The sequence below is a fragment of the Ovis canadensis genome, chromosome 20 (assembly GCF_042477335.2).
Source record: "Ovis canadensis isolate MfBH-ARS-UI-01 breed Bighorn chromosome 20, ARS-UI_OviCan_v2, whole genome shotgun sequence".
NCBI classification, from domain to species: Eukaryota; Metazoa; Chordata; class Mammalia; order Artiodactyla; family Bovidae; genus Ovis; species Ovis canadensis.
The window spans coordinates 25,707,407-25,723,938 of NC_091264.1; the positions used below are offsets into that span (position 1 = coordinate 25,707,407).

Below are 16,532 nucleotides of genomic sequence, written 5' to 3' on the forward strand. Positions count from 1 at the left end.
CCCCGCTGCAACCAAAAATAAAAATAGAATTTTAAAAAGAACTACGTATGGAATGCATTGAGGAGAAAGCCTAGTGTGTGATAAGTGTGGTTGTGGGGAAGACCTGAGCATGCTGTCCAAGGAGGCCCATGGACAGTCCGGCCCGGACATGCTGCTGGCCAAGTCAATCTCCTGCTCTCTCCCCACCCCCAGCCTCAGAAGCGGACCTTCCTGATGGTGCTGTGATCCTTCTCAGGGAGCGGGGAGAGTGCCCTGTCTCTGGGGAGGGGGGACCAGCTTGCCTGGAGGGGGCTGTTAGGCCTGCGACCTCCTAGATGCAACTCTAGCTGAGACTCCACACACTCCAGGAGGTTTGGAATATCAACTGATGCAAATTCCTGCTCAAGGTTTGCCCTTGTTTTTTCTTTTCATTAAGGACTGGGTGGGGAGCGTTTGGTGTCATCAGGGATTACTTTGAAAGTACCTCCTCACATTGGGAGCTGGCTTGAGTCAACTGGTCGGTCACCATGGAATTTCTTTTTTTAGTGCACAAACAGCCAAGTTAAAGCAGCTGTTGCCCCATCCAGGGTGGAAAGCGGGCTGTTGATGTAGAGCTGCCTGGCTCATATTTCTTGGGCAAACAGATGCCATGTCTCTCAACTCACCAATTAGGAAGCCTAGAAACTGTGGTTTGGAGACCACGTGTCCAGTTATGTCTAGTTATTCAGGTAATTTTACCTGGGAAGCCCTCTCTGAGTGTCAAAGCCACACGATAAGTGACATATATAGTAGCTGGTTGGTGGGGAGGGCCGCCACTTCTTAGGGCCCACCCCAGGAGGTGGTGGACATGAAGTGCCAAGTGAGGAAACTGTTTTAGAGCCAAAGTGTTAAAAAAAAAAAAAAAATCCTGGCCACAAACCACTGAGGCTTTTACTGAGAGCTTGTTTTGTGCAGGTTCTGAGCCCGGGGAAGGCGTCTGGGCGGGAGGGGCCGGGGGGAGGCTGGAGTGGCAGTTCAAAATAGGAGGAGGAATAACCCTGGATGGGGTATGGCCCTTCAAGAGGCGGGAATGGCATGAGCAGAGGCATGGAGGTAGGAATGTAGAAAATGTGTTACAGGGAAGAGTTAGGTTACCACAGAGTTTCCAATAATAAGTGTCCATTGTCTACTACGTGCTAGACCCTGTTCGAGTCACCGGGATGAAGCTGGTGAACAAAACAAAAATCCCTCCTCTGTGGACGTTGTAGTGCATAGCCAAGATGATAATAGCTCACACTTATTGAGTGCCTACTACATACCTCGCACTTGTTTCAAGTGCTTTATTTACTCATTTAATCCTCAAAGCATCCACATAAAGTAGGCATGGTTATTGTCTCTAGTCCGCAGATGAGGAAGTGTTGACGCGGAGAGTGGAGGCATCTGCAGACTCAGAGCCCCGGCTCTGGCCGCTCTGGCCCTGCCATTCCTCTACTCCACCACCCTCCGTGAGAAAGGGTGGGAGGTCAGGTTGCCAGGCAACACGGGCTGGTCTGGGTGGTGGCGCATGCTGGGCAGGGAAAGTGGGTATCCAAGTGTCTTTGGAAGATTACGCTGGGGGCGTGAACGTGAAAGTCGCTCAGTTGTGTCCGACTCTTTGCGACCCCATGGGCTATACAGTCCGTAGAATTCTCTAGGCCAGAATACTGGAGTGGGTAGCCTTTCCCTTCTCCAGGCTATCTTCCCAACCCAGGGATCAAACCCAGGTCTCCTGCACTGCAGGTGGAGTCTTTACCAGCCGAACCACAGGCGAAGCCCACTCCGGGGTGGGGGGTGTGTGGAGTCAAATGGGGAGAAGCACATGGCTGGAAGGACTTGGGGGTTTTGGGGCGGGCAGCGAACCCCTCTAACTTTACTGGCTGGAGGGAGAAGAGTGAAGACAGAAGAATCAGTAGATAGGGCTCGGGACATTCCTTAGGTCATAGCTTGTCTGGAATTAGTGAACTTGATGGAAATTATTCTCTCCGCATCGAAGAGGACTGACTGCCAGTTTATTGTGGATTATTCTTTGTATTATCAGTAACCGCATTTCACAAAGGGTGACGGGGCCTCTCTTGTGGGTCAGGCCCTGAGCGCAAAACACGGGGGCTTGAAAGGTCTCCCAGACTTGGCCAGAAGACATGATTTGTGCCAAGTCCAGCCTTGGTTTTTTCTCTCCAAACTCCATTACCTCAAACCCAGCGTTCGGGTAAGTTGCAGACGCGCTCCTATTCTCCTTCACCCCCTGTCCCCCACCCCCGTCTCTGCCCTGTAGGCCCCTTCATATTTCTTCATCAGAAATCCTAACGCCGGCCCCTCCTGGTGGCCGGTCTGCCGGTCCCTGGGCCTGGTGGGAGCCTGGCTTTTGTGCTCGTGGTACCACTGTTTTTGCCTCCCTGCCTACCGACCTCTCATGCCTGCTTCAGACTTGCAGAAGCACAAGCCAGATCCCTTTTTCAGCCTATTCCAGTTTCCATCCATGTTTCCTGAACGGATATAAAGTTCCACTTGGGTTTAGGTAAGAGCGGCCAACTTTATTTTTTTTGGCCGCCACCGCCCGGCTGCTGCCAGTGCAGCCTCCCGGCGGCCCCCTCCCTGCACCTGCACGCACGCCCTCTTGGCTGCACGATTTTGCCAAGCCCTCTCCTTGCTGGGTTTGCCTGTCCCCCGGAATCCCAGAAGAGCTTGGATCCTCATGCATCACGTCCCTGCTGCGTCCTTCAGCCCTTCCCCCCGCCCTCCCACCCTAACTCAGCTCTGACCCTCTGACCGCATATACCCTACTCTGCGGCAGGGTGGGGTCCAGGGATCGGGTACTCCTGTGAGTTGGCCATGATGTGAACATATTTCAAGATTGCCCTTTAAGAAGGGCCTCAGCCAGGCATAGCCCTTGAGGGCTGGGGATTCCCGCCTGGGAATTTTTCCAACATTCTGCCAGCTGTTTCTTCTCTTTCAGTAGTTTTATTATTTTTCTTTCTGTTCTGACTCCTCCTTTCGCTTTCAGTGTGGCAGCTCAGGCCAAATGGCAGGGGAGGGGGGACCTGGCATTTGCTGAGGTAGGAGCTACGACCACGGTCGGCTGTGCCAAGGGAGGGCATGGGATGAAGGGGGAAACAGGAGTGGCACACAGGAAGTGAGGCCAGCAGCAGGGTGGCCTCTAGCTTTTCTGGTGATCTTCATGTCGCTCGGCTCTGGGCACAGGGCCTCGACTCCTCCTGGCTCCTGTCAAAGTAGCCTCCTGGCTACTTGGAGGGTGACACATTAACCCAGTAACACCAATTCACTTGTCAGAAGTGCTAGCTGCTGCCTAAGAGACCAGACGCCAAGGAGAAGGGCACAGGGATCGGATCAGTTGTGAAGGAGGGCTTGGGAAGGGTTGGGCGCAGGGAGGCCGCGTTTGGGGAGGTGCCGTGACACCTCTGAGCAGGAAGGAGGTGCCAGACACCCTAGGGATTTGGGTGGGAGGGATGAACTCCTACCTAGGAGAGCTTTTTCCACTACAAAATTAGGCTCCAGGAGGGTGGGTAGTGTGAGTAGAGTCCCTTGGTGAGATTATTTCCCTAGGGAGATGTTAGTATCACAGCATTTGCCTGTGTTACTGGGCCTCCACACTGGATCCCCCTGGAAAGCTTGCTGGGGACAGCCACTGGCCTCCAGCTTCAGATAAGGATTATTAAACTCAGCTGTGTGTAACAGAAGAGCAAAATAAGTGGCTTAAACCTGAGAATATTTTTCCCTCACCTTCAACTGTGGAGACTGTCTTGAGCATTTTAAAAGCAAGACTTAAAGGAATAGAGACCTCCAGGTACGCCCTCACCTGCGGGACTCTGCTTCGTCAGGCAGCTCATTCTGTGCACAGCGTGATGCGTGTGCCCTGCAGGGACTTCCTTCCCTCCCCGTCTCAGAGCCCCACGTGATTCCTGGGCTCGCCTCCCAAATTCTTATCTGGGGCTCTATATCTGAGGGTCCCCCGAGCAAGATGCTGGTATCAGTGAGAAATTACTGCATTTGAAGCACTGTCTCATTTCTTCCTCGGCCCTGCCTGGTGGGATGCCATTATTAAACCCCATTCTAGGGATGAAGCTGTGACTTGCCCTAAGGCACCCACATTAGAGCCAAGACTAAAAAAAAAAAAAAAAAAAAATCAGATCATTTTGTGATATCATCTTGTGATGGATTCCTAGACTTCCCCAAGTCAGATAATGCACATTTTTGGACTTTTGATCTGTTCTGACAAATGGCCCGAGTCAAGTCAACCCCCCTGTCCCTCCCTGCTGGCAGTGTAGAGGCCCACTGGCTTCTCAAGTTCTCACTGCTAAGGGCTCTTAGCTTTTTTCAGCTCAGCCCCTGTGAGGCCATTCCTCCAAAATATGTATTTAAAAAAAAGATTCAGAAAGCATGAATACTAACTAGCCTGTCAGCCTTGTACTAGCAGATGTACCATATGTGTCTGTTGAGTTGAACTGCAGAGACGGCACCAAGTGGACACGCGCCTACCCGGAGCAGAAGAGTCTTGCTGGGAATGGAGCTTTTGCCCATCTTCTCTCCCTGGAGCCAGGTGGGCAGAGGTACAGGCACCTGATGGCCACAGTGTGGCCAGGCCTGGGGAGGGAACCTTTATACAACTTTGCTCTCTTCCACCACATTCCTTTTCTTTGCAGAAATGCTGCTGAGATGGGGCCTGGCTACACCCTCATCCCCCTATCTCTTCCCCTGAGACATCTGAATACACTGAGGGGGGCAGGAACTCACTGGAATTCATCTCTCACCAGCCTGTGAACCCTACCTGTGGCTCCAGCATGGGGCTGCGCTGGCCTGACCGCTCTATAATAAAGCTCTCCTACAGGGCTTTATAGTATCCAAGACACTTTGACATCAAGGAACTCCCTTGATCCTTCTGCAACTTGTAAAGTGAGCTGAGCGAGAGTATCATTATCTGCATTTTCCAGATGGGGAAATTTGAGGCTCTGATTAAAATGATGGTTCAGTGTGACATTGCTGCAAGTCAAGATTTCTGCCGCCTTATCGGGAATTCCCTGGTGGCCCCGTGGTTAGCACTCAGCACTTTGACTGCTGTGGGCCCAGGTTCAATCCTTGGTCGGGGAAGAAAGATGCTGCAAGCTGTGTGACGTGACCCCACCCACCCCGCCTCCAAAAAGGAAAAAAGACTTCTGTGGCTTTGCCTACTAATTATCATAAGTACATACTGTGTGGGGCTCTTTGGCCAAGTTACGTCACTTATTCCTCACAAAACTCTCACAGGTGTGTTAGGTAGTTAGAATAGGGAAAAGGAGTCCAGAATGGCGGTGGCCAAAAATAAGGAAGAGAAAAGCCCGTGAAAATAGAACAAAGGAAGGTCTGAGGACCGGAGTGAGGACCGCAGGTAAAATAAACAGCACTCCTGGCTGGCCCAGTTTACACAGGACAGGCCCAGGGAGAGAAAAACAGATAAAAAGAGGAGCCAAAGCTCTGCCCCTCTCTCCCGAGCGCTGGGGCGCTCTTCTCTTCGCATCTTTGGGTCGACATGCCCCCATGCCTCGATGATGTATTTTGCTGCTATTATCTAAATAAAATAGAGCTGTAACACTGATTTGTCTAAGAGCTATAAGACGGTCGGCTTGAGACCTGGGAGCTATATCACAGTCTCAGACCCAAGAGCTGTGACACGCCGAGGGGGGCTTTAATGTCCGTCACTCCAAATCTTTGTTGTGATGAGACAGAACCGAGGAGCACACACTCGCGTGACAGGTGGATAGTCAACTACATCTGGCAAACTTGAGATGCAGACCTGGGGTGTACTTCATAAGTAAGGGACTCTCAAAATGTGGTCCTTGCACCAGAGCATCTGCCAGGAACTCAGAAGAAATGCACATTCTTGGGTCCTGCCCCAGAACTACTGAATTGGAAAACTGGTGTGAGGCTTGGCAGTCTGTGGTTTAACATGCCCTCCAGGTAATTCTGATGCATTCTCAAATTTGAGAATTGCTGTCCTAATACATTCTTTTAGCTCGGTGGATTTTAATCCTGACTGCACAGTGGAATCACTTGAGAGCTTTGATGCTCAATGCTGGGCCAGACCAGAATCTCTGACCAGCACTGAGGTGGGGCTCAGGCATCAGTATTTTTTGAAACTTCCCATGTGTATATCACTGCCTTTGACATGCACCAGGAAAGGAAGCCCTGGAAGGCTCCACAGTTTACCAGAAGGTTCTAAAATAAAACAGGGCAGCCTATTCTAGAGAATCCAAGAGGCATGAAGGAAGACTTGGAGTCCAGGAATGACAGCCCCTGGGGACTCAACACCTCTTTCTTGAGATGTATCCATGCATAGCCAAGAAGCCTGCAGCCCTGGTGGGGCCCAGAGCCCCCTGAGTGTTGGTCTTGGCATTATCCCAGGCAGCTAGTTCTGTGTGGAGCTGTACTGTTTTGTTTGTGTGGTTTAATTGTTGGCCCAGTTTTTCCAGGGCCGATTAGATATCCCTGTGAGCAGTATCTCCCTCTCTGGTCCATAGGATTCCCGAAAAGGGGTTGAAGCAGCTGTTTCCCATTAGATTCAGGCAAAGCAGGGCTGTGAGGTGCTGGCTCCTGCTGTATTACTCTGGGCCTCAGGTTCGAGGATCTGATAATTTATCAATCAGGGTCCAGTCAGGAGCCAGAAACCACACCAGTCATTTCAACAGAGAATCTAACATAAAATATGATTAAAGTACGTAAAGAACTGAAAAAGGCAGAGGAGAATGTCGGAGTATCAGTGAGTCACAACCACAGGAAGCAGCGGGGCTTCCCTAGGGCTGGAGAAACAAAGGGAAAAGGTTGCAGTTGTTGAAACTTAGAAGATGGGAGGATGGCTGGCCTTGCAACTGAAACCCAGACTTCTGGTGAGGGGGTGTCAGCTGGTGGTCCTGGTGTCCCCAGGGGCAAACTTGGAGGCTGGTTCTGTGAGTACTGGTGGAAAAAAGCAAATTGGAATCAGCTGTTACTCTTGGAATGAACTGTTACTAACAGGGGGAAAAACACTGCTAGGTAGGGAAATATTGAGGCAGCTAGGTTCCTGATTGTTTTACTTCTCTCTACCCTTGAAGGCCCTCCAATTCTTACCTTAGGCTCACTCTCCCATCTCTTCAGTTTTCTTTTTTCTGGATGTTGCTGGTTCAATCAATAAGCCTTTGCTGAACACCTCTTATGCCCCAGGCCCTAGGGTGACATATAGTAACAGCACCCACATTCACTGGAGCGTTTACCTGCCTGACCCTGCTCTAAGCATCTCATATGTGTTAACTCACTTATCATTACCCTCATTTTACAGATGGGGAAACCGAGGTACAGAGACATTTAGTAACTCGCCTACGGTTATTATTTAGCTAGTAAGTGGCAGAGCCTGAGTATGAACCCAGTCAGTGTGGCTCCACTACCCATGCTCTTCACCAAATCACCTCAGTACCTCAAGTCCTAGAGCGACGGACGTACGAACAGTTGATTTCAGCACAAGGTAGGGAATGCTATGTGGTGAGGGCCTCACAGAGGTGGTAACTCATTTCATCCCCTCATTCAGTAAATCTTTAGATGGAGGTGCAATGATGAGCAAGAACAGACATTCTACGCACTCTTGGGAAGCTTCAAGTGGAGACATAGAAATTAACATTTTAACACCCAAAGAAGTTAGGTCCAATACATAGGATCCCTTGGCTAGGAAAGCTGTAATCACAGAGGTTTGTCATAAACGTGGAAAATGAGAAGAAAGCTGTTTTCTGGAGGAGGTGATGGTTGGGCTGGGGCAGAGGAGTGAGTTAATCAAATGAAGAGACTTCCAGGCAGAGGGCACGGTATGTGTAAAGGCTCTGAGTTGGTAGGACGTGCTGAGCGTGGGCACTGGAAGGCCTGCCCTGATCTCTGGCCAGCTGACCTTGGCCAGCCCTTCCAGGCATGTGGCCCACCTGTTTGGAGCACTGTGGCTAAGTCTTCCGTGACCAGGCTGGAGGCTGGCCACCCTCTGCTAGCGCAGATTCCAGCTTCCCTCAGCTCCAAGTGATAGGCTGGCCTCAGGGGCCTCCTAGGGGACGTCTGACCAAGGCCCCAGAGTAGAAGCTGATGTGGTGACTGATAGGGACAGTGATGTCTGATAGGCAGCGGGGCAACCCCCCAGTGGTTCTTTGGAGAAATAGTGAAGGGCAGATGGCGCTAGTGGTAAAGAACCCACCTGCCAATGCAGGAGAGCTAAGAAACGTGTTTGATCCCTGGGTTGAAAAGATGCCTTGGAGGAGGACATGGCAACCCACTCCAGCATTCCTGCCTGGAGAACCCCATGGACAGAGGAGGCTGGACAGTCTATAGGGTCGCAAAGATGGACACAAGTGAAGCAACTTAGCATACATGCACTGTATAAATGAACTTTGTAAAAGAAGCCTCAGAGCAGCTGTGGGCACAAAAGGGCAGTGGTCACCAAAGCCTCAGCTGACGGTCTCAGAGCACTCAACTCATACCAATTAACTCCTACCCCTTGACTGGGTCAGAAGGCAATGATTAAACCTATTTTACAGGACAGGAAAAGGGAAAGGCAAGGGTGGGGAGGAAAGTTGTTCTTTGGGGTGATTGCTAGGCCTGATCCTTTCCAGAGGCAGCTGAGCCTCTGGAAAATGAGATTCTGAGGAGCTATGTAGAGGTTTTGTGAAGATTCAGAGAAACTCTGGGATGAGTGGCAAGCCCCTAGCTTCCTAACAGGTCAGGAAAGGGGAAGAGAGAGAGAGGGCAGAAAGGGAACTGCCTCCTCCTAGGTTTCCCAGTGCCTCCTCTCCATCCTGCTTACAGAAAACAAACTGCCTTTGGCTGACTCTGGACGGGCTTCCTTGAAGCAATTAGAGCGACCACCGTCAGTGCTTCAAGGAGGACACTCTCCTCCCCAGTCCTGCCACTGACACAGCAAGGCTGAAGGCCCAGATGAGGGCCCCATGCTGGAATCTGTTGCGCTCTGCATGCCTGAGGTCCCCAACCCCCCACCCCTACCCCCAGAACTTTAGGAAGCTCTGAAAATGTGCCCAAAGCCTTCCAGATTTTCATGGGCCCAACCTAATCCAGCATTGAAGCCTGTGTCATCCTCATCACTGGAAACTTTTGATGAGGAGGAACATCATTGAATGGGCCCCTCTGATTCCCAATGGGAAAACAAGCCCCTCCCTTCCTGAACAGCACCCCCCGCCTCCCACTCCACCCTATGCCTGCCTGAGACCTTTCAGCAGAACCACCCGACCAGAGGCACTGAACAAAGACAGTCTGAATCCTCTGCCGCCCTGGGCGAGGATGAGGGTGTGTGCACAAATCCCTGCTGTGCCCTGTTGGGTAGGGGGGCCTTGTGGGATGCCACCGCCCACCTGCCATGCTGCCTAGGCCCTGGGGCTCCTGGAGGACAGGGCAACCATCTGATGGGATGACATGGGCCAGGACCCAAGGTTGTGGGCAGAGACTCAGTGGCTGAGAGAGGGGCAGCCACCATGATTTATGGGGGTCCAGAAATGGCAACCCACTCCAGTATTCTTGCCTAGAGAATCCCATGGACGGAGAGGCTTGGTGGGCTACAGTCCACGGGTTGCAAACAGTCGGACACGACTGAGTGACTTTACTTTCACTTTCAGAGGTTCTCTAACACCCCCTTAATGCCATCTTTCCTACCAGCCTGCTGTATTATTTGGGTGGCAGAGGGGGTTCTTTCTCTCTCCTCTACTTTGTTCCCACCTGCCTCACACCAGTTGTGGGGGTGTGCTGGAACCAGCTCAGACAGGCTTGCAAGAGCCAGTTACTAAATATTCAGGAGTTCTGTGAGCTGGTTGTTAAAAATAAAACGATATGATTCAGTGTTTCTCAACAGTTTGTTCATGGCCTCCTAAGGACCTTTTTAGACATTTTTCCCTTTAATCTCCTACCACTCTCCCTGGAAAATTTTAATATCACAGATACACTGCATATCTGTTTATGTATTGGATATATTTTTGTGCTTTATATATAAAGAGAATAAGACTGTTTTTCATCCCCTGCCAAAAACCAGTTTTCACCCCTGTTGACAATGCATGATATAAATTCATAATTATATTAAAAACAACATATACTCAAAATTCATCACTTCCTAGTTAGTTTACTACCATTTTTTTAAAAATTGACTCTTTTGAAATAGTTGATATATCTGCTTTTCCCCTGGAGAGTTGGTTGTTCAATATTTACCAGCCCAACACTGGGCAAATATTTTATTTTTATTGAAATACAGTTGCTTCAAAATGTTGTGTTTCTGCTGTACAGCAAAGTAAATCAGCTATATGTATACACATATCTCCTCTTTTTTGGTCTTCCTTCCCATTTAGGTCACCACAGAGCACTGACTTCCTCGTGTTATACAGTAGGTTCTTAGTAGGTAATTATTTTATATACAGTAGTGTGTGTATGTCAATCCCAATATCCCAATTCATCCCACCCTCCTGCCCTCCACTTGGTATCTGTATGTTTGTTATGTTTGTTCTTTACGTCTCTGTCTCTATTTCTGCTTCTGTATCATTTTTCTAGATTCCACATATAAGCAATATTATACAATACTTGTGTTTTCTGACTTAGTTCACTGTTTAAGTCTCTACGTCCATTCAAGTCTCTGAAAATAGCACAGTTTTGTTCCTTTTATGGCTCAGTAATATTATATTTTACATTTCCATTTTATGGCTGAGTTCAGTTCAGTTGTTCAGTTGTGTCCGACTCTGTGATCCCATGAATCGCAACACACCAGGCCTCCCTGTCCATCACCAGCTCCCGGAGTTCATTCAAACTCACGTCCATCAAGTTGGTGATGCCATCCAGCTTTCTCATCCTCTGTCGTCCCCTTCTCCTCCTGCCCCCAATCCCTCCCAGCATCAGAGTCTTTTCCAATGAGTCAACTCTTCGCATGAGGTGGCCAAAGTTCTGGAGTTTCAGCTTTAGCATCAGTCCTTCCAAAGAACACCCAGGGCTGATCTCCTTTAGAATGGACTGGTTGGATCTCCTTGCAGTCCAAGGGACTCTCAAGAGTCTTCTCCAACACCACAGTTCAAAAGCATCAATTCTTTGGCGCTCAGCTTTCTTCACAGTCCAACTCTCATATCCATACATGACCACAGGAAAAACCGTAGCCTTGACTAGATGGACCTTTGTTGGCAAAGTAATGTCTCTGCTTTTGAATATGCTATCTAGGTTGGTCATAACTTTTCTTCCAAGGAGTAAGCGTCTTTTAATTTCATGGCTGCAATCACCATCTGCAGTGACTTTGGAGCCCCCAAAAATAAAGTCTGACACTGTTTCCACTGTTTCCCCATCTATTTCCCATGAAGTGATGGGACCGGATGCCATGATCTTCGTTTTCTGAATGTTGAGCTTTAAGCCAACTTTTTCACTCTCCTCTTTCACTTTCATCAAGAGGCTTTTTAGTTCCTCTTCACTTTCTGCCATAAGAGTGGTGTCATCTGCATATCTGAGGTTATTGATATTTCTCCCGGCAATCTTGATTCCAGCTTGTGCTTCTTCCAGTCCAGTGTTTCTCATGATGTACTCTGCATATAAGTTAAATAAGCAGGGTGACAATATACAGCCTTGACGTACTCCTTTTCCTATTTGGAACCAGTCTGTTGTAATATTCTATTTTATGTACACACCAAATCTTTATCCATTCCTCTGCTGATGGACATTTAGGTTGCTTCCATGTCCCGGCTATTGTAAATAGTGCTTCAGTGAACACTGGGGTGGGTGTATCTTTTGGAATTATGGTTTTCTTCAGGTATATGCCCAGGAATGGAATTGCTGGATCATATGGTAGTTCTATTTAGTTTTTTTAAAAAGGAATCTCCATACTGTTCTCCATAGTGGCTGTATCAATTTACATTCCCCCCAACGGTGCAAGAGGGTTCCCTTTTCTCCACATCCTCTCCAGCATTTATTGTTTCTAGATTTTTTTGGTGGTGGCCATTCTTACTGGTATGAGGTGATACCTCATTGTAGTTTTGATTTGTATTTCTCTAATCTTTAGTGCTTTATTGACTATGCCAAAGCCTTTGACTGTCTGGATCACAATAAACTGTGGAAAATTCTGAAAGAGATGGGAATCCCAGACCACCTGACCTGCCTCTTGAGAAACTTATATGCAGGTCAGGAAGCAACAGTTAGAATTTGACATGGAACAAGATTGGTTCCAAATAGGAAAAGGAGTACGTCAAGGCTGTATATTGTCACCCTGCTTATTTAACTTATATGCAGAGTACATCATGAGAAACGCTGGGCTGGAAGAAGCACAAGCTGGAATCAAGATTGCCGGGAGAAATATCAATAACCTCAGATATGCAGATGACACCACCCTTATGGCAGAAAGTGAAGAGGAACTCAAAAGCCTCTTGATGAAAGTGAAAGAGGAGAGTGAAAAAGTTGGCTTAAAGCTCAACATTCAGAAAACGAAGATCATGGCATCTGGTACCATCACTTCATGGGAAATAGATGGGGAAACAGTGGAAACAGTGTCAGACTTTATTTTTGGGGGCTCCAAAATCACTGCAGATGGTGACTGCAGCCATGAAATTAAAAGACGCTTACTCCTTGGAAGAAAAGTTATGACCAACCTAGATAGCATATTCAAAAGCAGAGACATTACTTTGCCAACAAAGGTCCATCTAGTCAAGGCTACGGTTTTTCCTGTGGTCATGTATGGATATGAGAGTTGGACTGTGAAGAAAGCTGAGCGCCAAAGAATTGATGCTTTTGAACTGTGGTGTTGGAGAAGACTCTTGAGAGTCCCTTGGACTGCAAGGAGATCCAACCAGTCCATTCTAAAGGAGATCAGCCCTGGGTGTTCTTTGGAAGGACTGATGCTAAAGCTGAAACTCCAGTACTTTGTCCACCTCATGCGAAGAGTTGACTCATTGGAAAAGACTCTGATGCTGGGAGGGATTGGGGGCAGGAGGAGAAGGGGACGACAGAGGATGAGATGGCTGGATGGTATCACCGACTCGATGGACGTGAGTTTGAGTGAACTCCGGGAGTTGGTGATGGAAGGGAGGCCTGGTGTGCTGTGATTCATGGGGTCGCAAAGAGTCGGACACGACTGAGTGACTGAACTGAACTGAACTGAACTGAATTGAATCTTTAGTGATGTTGAGTTTATTTTCATGTGTTTGTTGACCATCTGCATGTCTTCTTTGGAGAAATGTCTATTTACATTTTCCACACTTTTTTTTTTTTTCTAATTGGGTTGTTTGGGCAAATATTTTAGAAAAATAACACTTGAGAAGTGGTCAAAGAAAGAGAGGTTTATCTAGCAAAATCCTCATTTGGAGATGCATGGAAGTACATGGAGAATTCCAGTGGAGGCAGGAAGAAGAGGAAAGAGGAGCCTGGAGAGGGAAAAGACCCTCTGATGCTGAGTCAGTGTTGGCTGAAGGATGTCTCTCTTGTGAAAAGTCTAAAAAGGGGAAAAACTGTGTATGTTTTGGGGGCAGGTGTGTGTGTGTGTGTATAATATACATCCTCATGCTTTAGGAGTGTGTGTGATTAGCAGTTTTTGGTTTTTCCTTTGATGTAGTGTATACCTTTACATCCCACCACTGAGGGTCAGGGGCATAAAGCTGAGACCCTCTTACCACTGTTTCTCTTCCTCCGTGTTTCGTAGCTACACACCCGAACCTCTATTCTGAATGGCATGCTGGGCCCTACGCGGAGAACAGAGAAACTGACAATGTTGTTTGGCCTCAAGTAGAGGGAGAAGAGACGACTTTCACGTGAAGATACACAAGGAGGAAGCAGTGCGTCACTCCCTTCTTTCCCAGGCCGTTTCCTCACCGATGAAATGGGAAGTGTGGACAGAGTTCTCAGGAGGACCTTCCAGTTCTCATTGTCCTTGTCTGGAACTCTCTCCTCTTCTTCCCATCTGCACAAAGCTATGAGGTCCTGCCAAGGCACTGCCTCCTTCTCTGCTCTCCCTCGTCTCCCATCTGCCTGCAGGACAGCTTTTTAAACTCCCCCCAGTGCCATCTTCTCCCACTGAAGTCCGAAAGTCTAGGATATGTGAGAGAGTAGAGCATGAACACAAATGCTGTGCCATTACTTGTCAGCTGGAGGACCGTAAGCCATTGCCAACCACTACCAGGACTAGCCTCCATGTCTTCAAAACAGATAAGGCCTCTAGTGTCCAGCCCAGGGTGAAGATGCATCGGCTAATGTGGTGTGCACATAGGTCCTTGTTATGGACTGAACAGCCCCTGCTCCAAATTCATATGCTGAAGCCCTGCCCTCAGTACCTTAGTGTCCAATCGAATTGGTATCTTCATAGGAAGAGACTAGAGCACGTAAGACACTGGGGGTGCATGTGCAGAGGCAGGACCATGCGAAGAGGTAGCAAGAAGACAGCCCTCTGCAAGCCAAGGAGAGAGGCCTCAGCAGAAATCAAGTCTTCTGGCATCCTGATCTTAGACTTCCTGCCCTCAGGAGTGTGAAGTAAATTTGTTCCAGCCACCCTGTCTGTGATATTTTGTTACAGCACCCCTGAGAAGATTAATATAGTCCTTAAGAGGCCCTGATTCTTTCTGCCTTTAATTTGTGTCAGCTCTGCTTTTCACGTGGCAAGTCTTGTTTCCTGTTTATAAGTGACTGAAGGGAGGGATCCCGTGGGTGTATCTCCTCCTGTCCCCAGAGGACACAGTTCAATGCCAGGCACAAAGTGTACTAAGTCTGATCTCTTGCCTCACTGTCCACTTCCTGCTTGCAGACAAGGGTGGGGGGACCCAGCTGCCATCCATCAGAGTGCTTCTCAAACTTCAAGGCATGGAGTTAATTTAGTGAATCACATGAGCACTTTTCAAAAAAGGCTGACATGGAATAGCAAGAGAATTAGAAAATGAAAGACTGCATCACAGGCAGGAGGAGGAGGAAGCATTATTTTATGAAACTTGCATTAGTTTCTACATATCTGTAAGTAGAAAATAATTACCAACTATTCTAAGTGTTGTGAATTATATCTATCTGGTTACTGCATCGTGGTGTAAAAATGCATTTCTTAATATGAATCACAATCCCCTAATCTGAAAAAACACAGCCCTCAACCAGTATTGTTCAGTTTCTCTTTGAGTGAGTTTATGATTGAAAAGCCAATCAGCTGTTCAGGGGAGGCCTGGGGTGGGGTAGTGGCAAGGACCTGAATGGGAGGAGTCACTGTCTAGGCCAACAGTCAAGGAGTCCTGGCCTTGGGCACTTTCCTGTGTCCGAGAGTGAGTGACATGACCACTGGGCCTGTTTCCCCATCTGTGAGAGGACTTACAAAACCTCTCACGGGGTTCTACCAGGACTACCAGGAGCCAAGAAACCTGAAGGTACCCACTCACTGATGTAAGAGACAGTTCTTTGATTTCATCATTTTGTGATTTCGTCACTTCATTCAGGTCTGTCTGCTCTAGTAGGTGAATTGTTTCCTTCCTCTTCCACTGCAGGAGAAAGGAATGTGCTTGCCCCTCACCCCTCAGGAATCCCTGGCTGGAGTAGGCCAGAGTTGAAAGTGTACCCAGAAAAGCATTTCAGAGGCTAAATCCCAAAGTAGACTCCCCTGTGGATTTTATGAAGAGAAAATCAAGTTCTGGTATATTCTCAAAGCAGCTTCCCGAAGAGCAGTCAAGATCCCAAGAAGTCAGGAGGAGGAGCCTCCCATCCTTTGTCTAGGAATCAGAGGCCAGCCGCCACTCCACTCTGGCTAGGCTCCCAGGGACACTGCCTGCAGGCTCTGAGTCACTATTAGAAGCCATCGGGGCCCCTGGGAGAGCAGGGGTGGAACAGCTCTACCCGAGATGGCTTCCTGAACCTGGCATTCCAGCACCCACCTCCTCAGCCAGGCCACTTCTCTCGGTGACACACCTATCTTTCCTGGGCCAAGGACTTTATGAAACTCATGTTGCAAACTTGCTTTCAAGCAGGGAGCTTGGACGAGTGTATTATCTGGAATATGAGGGTTTGTAGCACAACTGAACAGGTGTAGGTAGCTGACCCCCTACCCTGCTTCCTGCTCCTGCACTGGGCTCCCCTCTCCAGCCTCAGAGCTCTGTGTGTCGCATCCTGACTGCCATACCCTGGGTTCAGAACAGAGAGCACTGGATACAGAGTCAGGACCTAGCGCTGCTTCTGAGTGACCTCACTTGTGAAATAGGTGGGCTGGCATTTGATTTTCTGTAGGAGTCGGATCCTTAAAATGTTCTAAAATTCTAGGAAATGAACTAGAGAAGCTAAAATCATGCTGCTTTGCTCCCCAGAGACAATCAGGGATCTGTGTTCCTGGGGACGCAGGCTGAGCTTTCAAACCATTAGACCAGTTTCTGGGGTTTGGAATCTGGTTGATGGTGAAGGGGTGGGCATCCTTTGTGTAGCCTGCACCAGCAGGGTGCAGAATTTGGACTGTCCGGGGCGTACCAGGGTCTGGGACAGGGTAAGGAGAATGGTCATTGCCCCTCACAGGAGCTGCACTCTGCACTGGAGTGGGGAAATGGGGGGGCTTTTCCTTGGCAGTCTTC

At 48.7% G+C, this 16,532-nt stretch overlaps 1 long non-coding RNA gene across 1 annotated transcript; it reads left to right on the forward strand.

Moving 5' to 3' along the window:
• Positions 1-3,394: 3,394 nt before the first annotated feature.
• On the forward strand, positions 3,395-5,584 carry LOC138425504 (uncharacterized). The gene is made up of 2 exons (XR_011251237.1): positions 3,395-4,552; positions 4,656-5,584. It is a non-coding gene; the product is annotated as an uncharacterized lncRNA (long non-coding RNA).
• Positions 5,585-16,532: the final 10,948 nt, after the last annotated feature.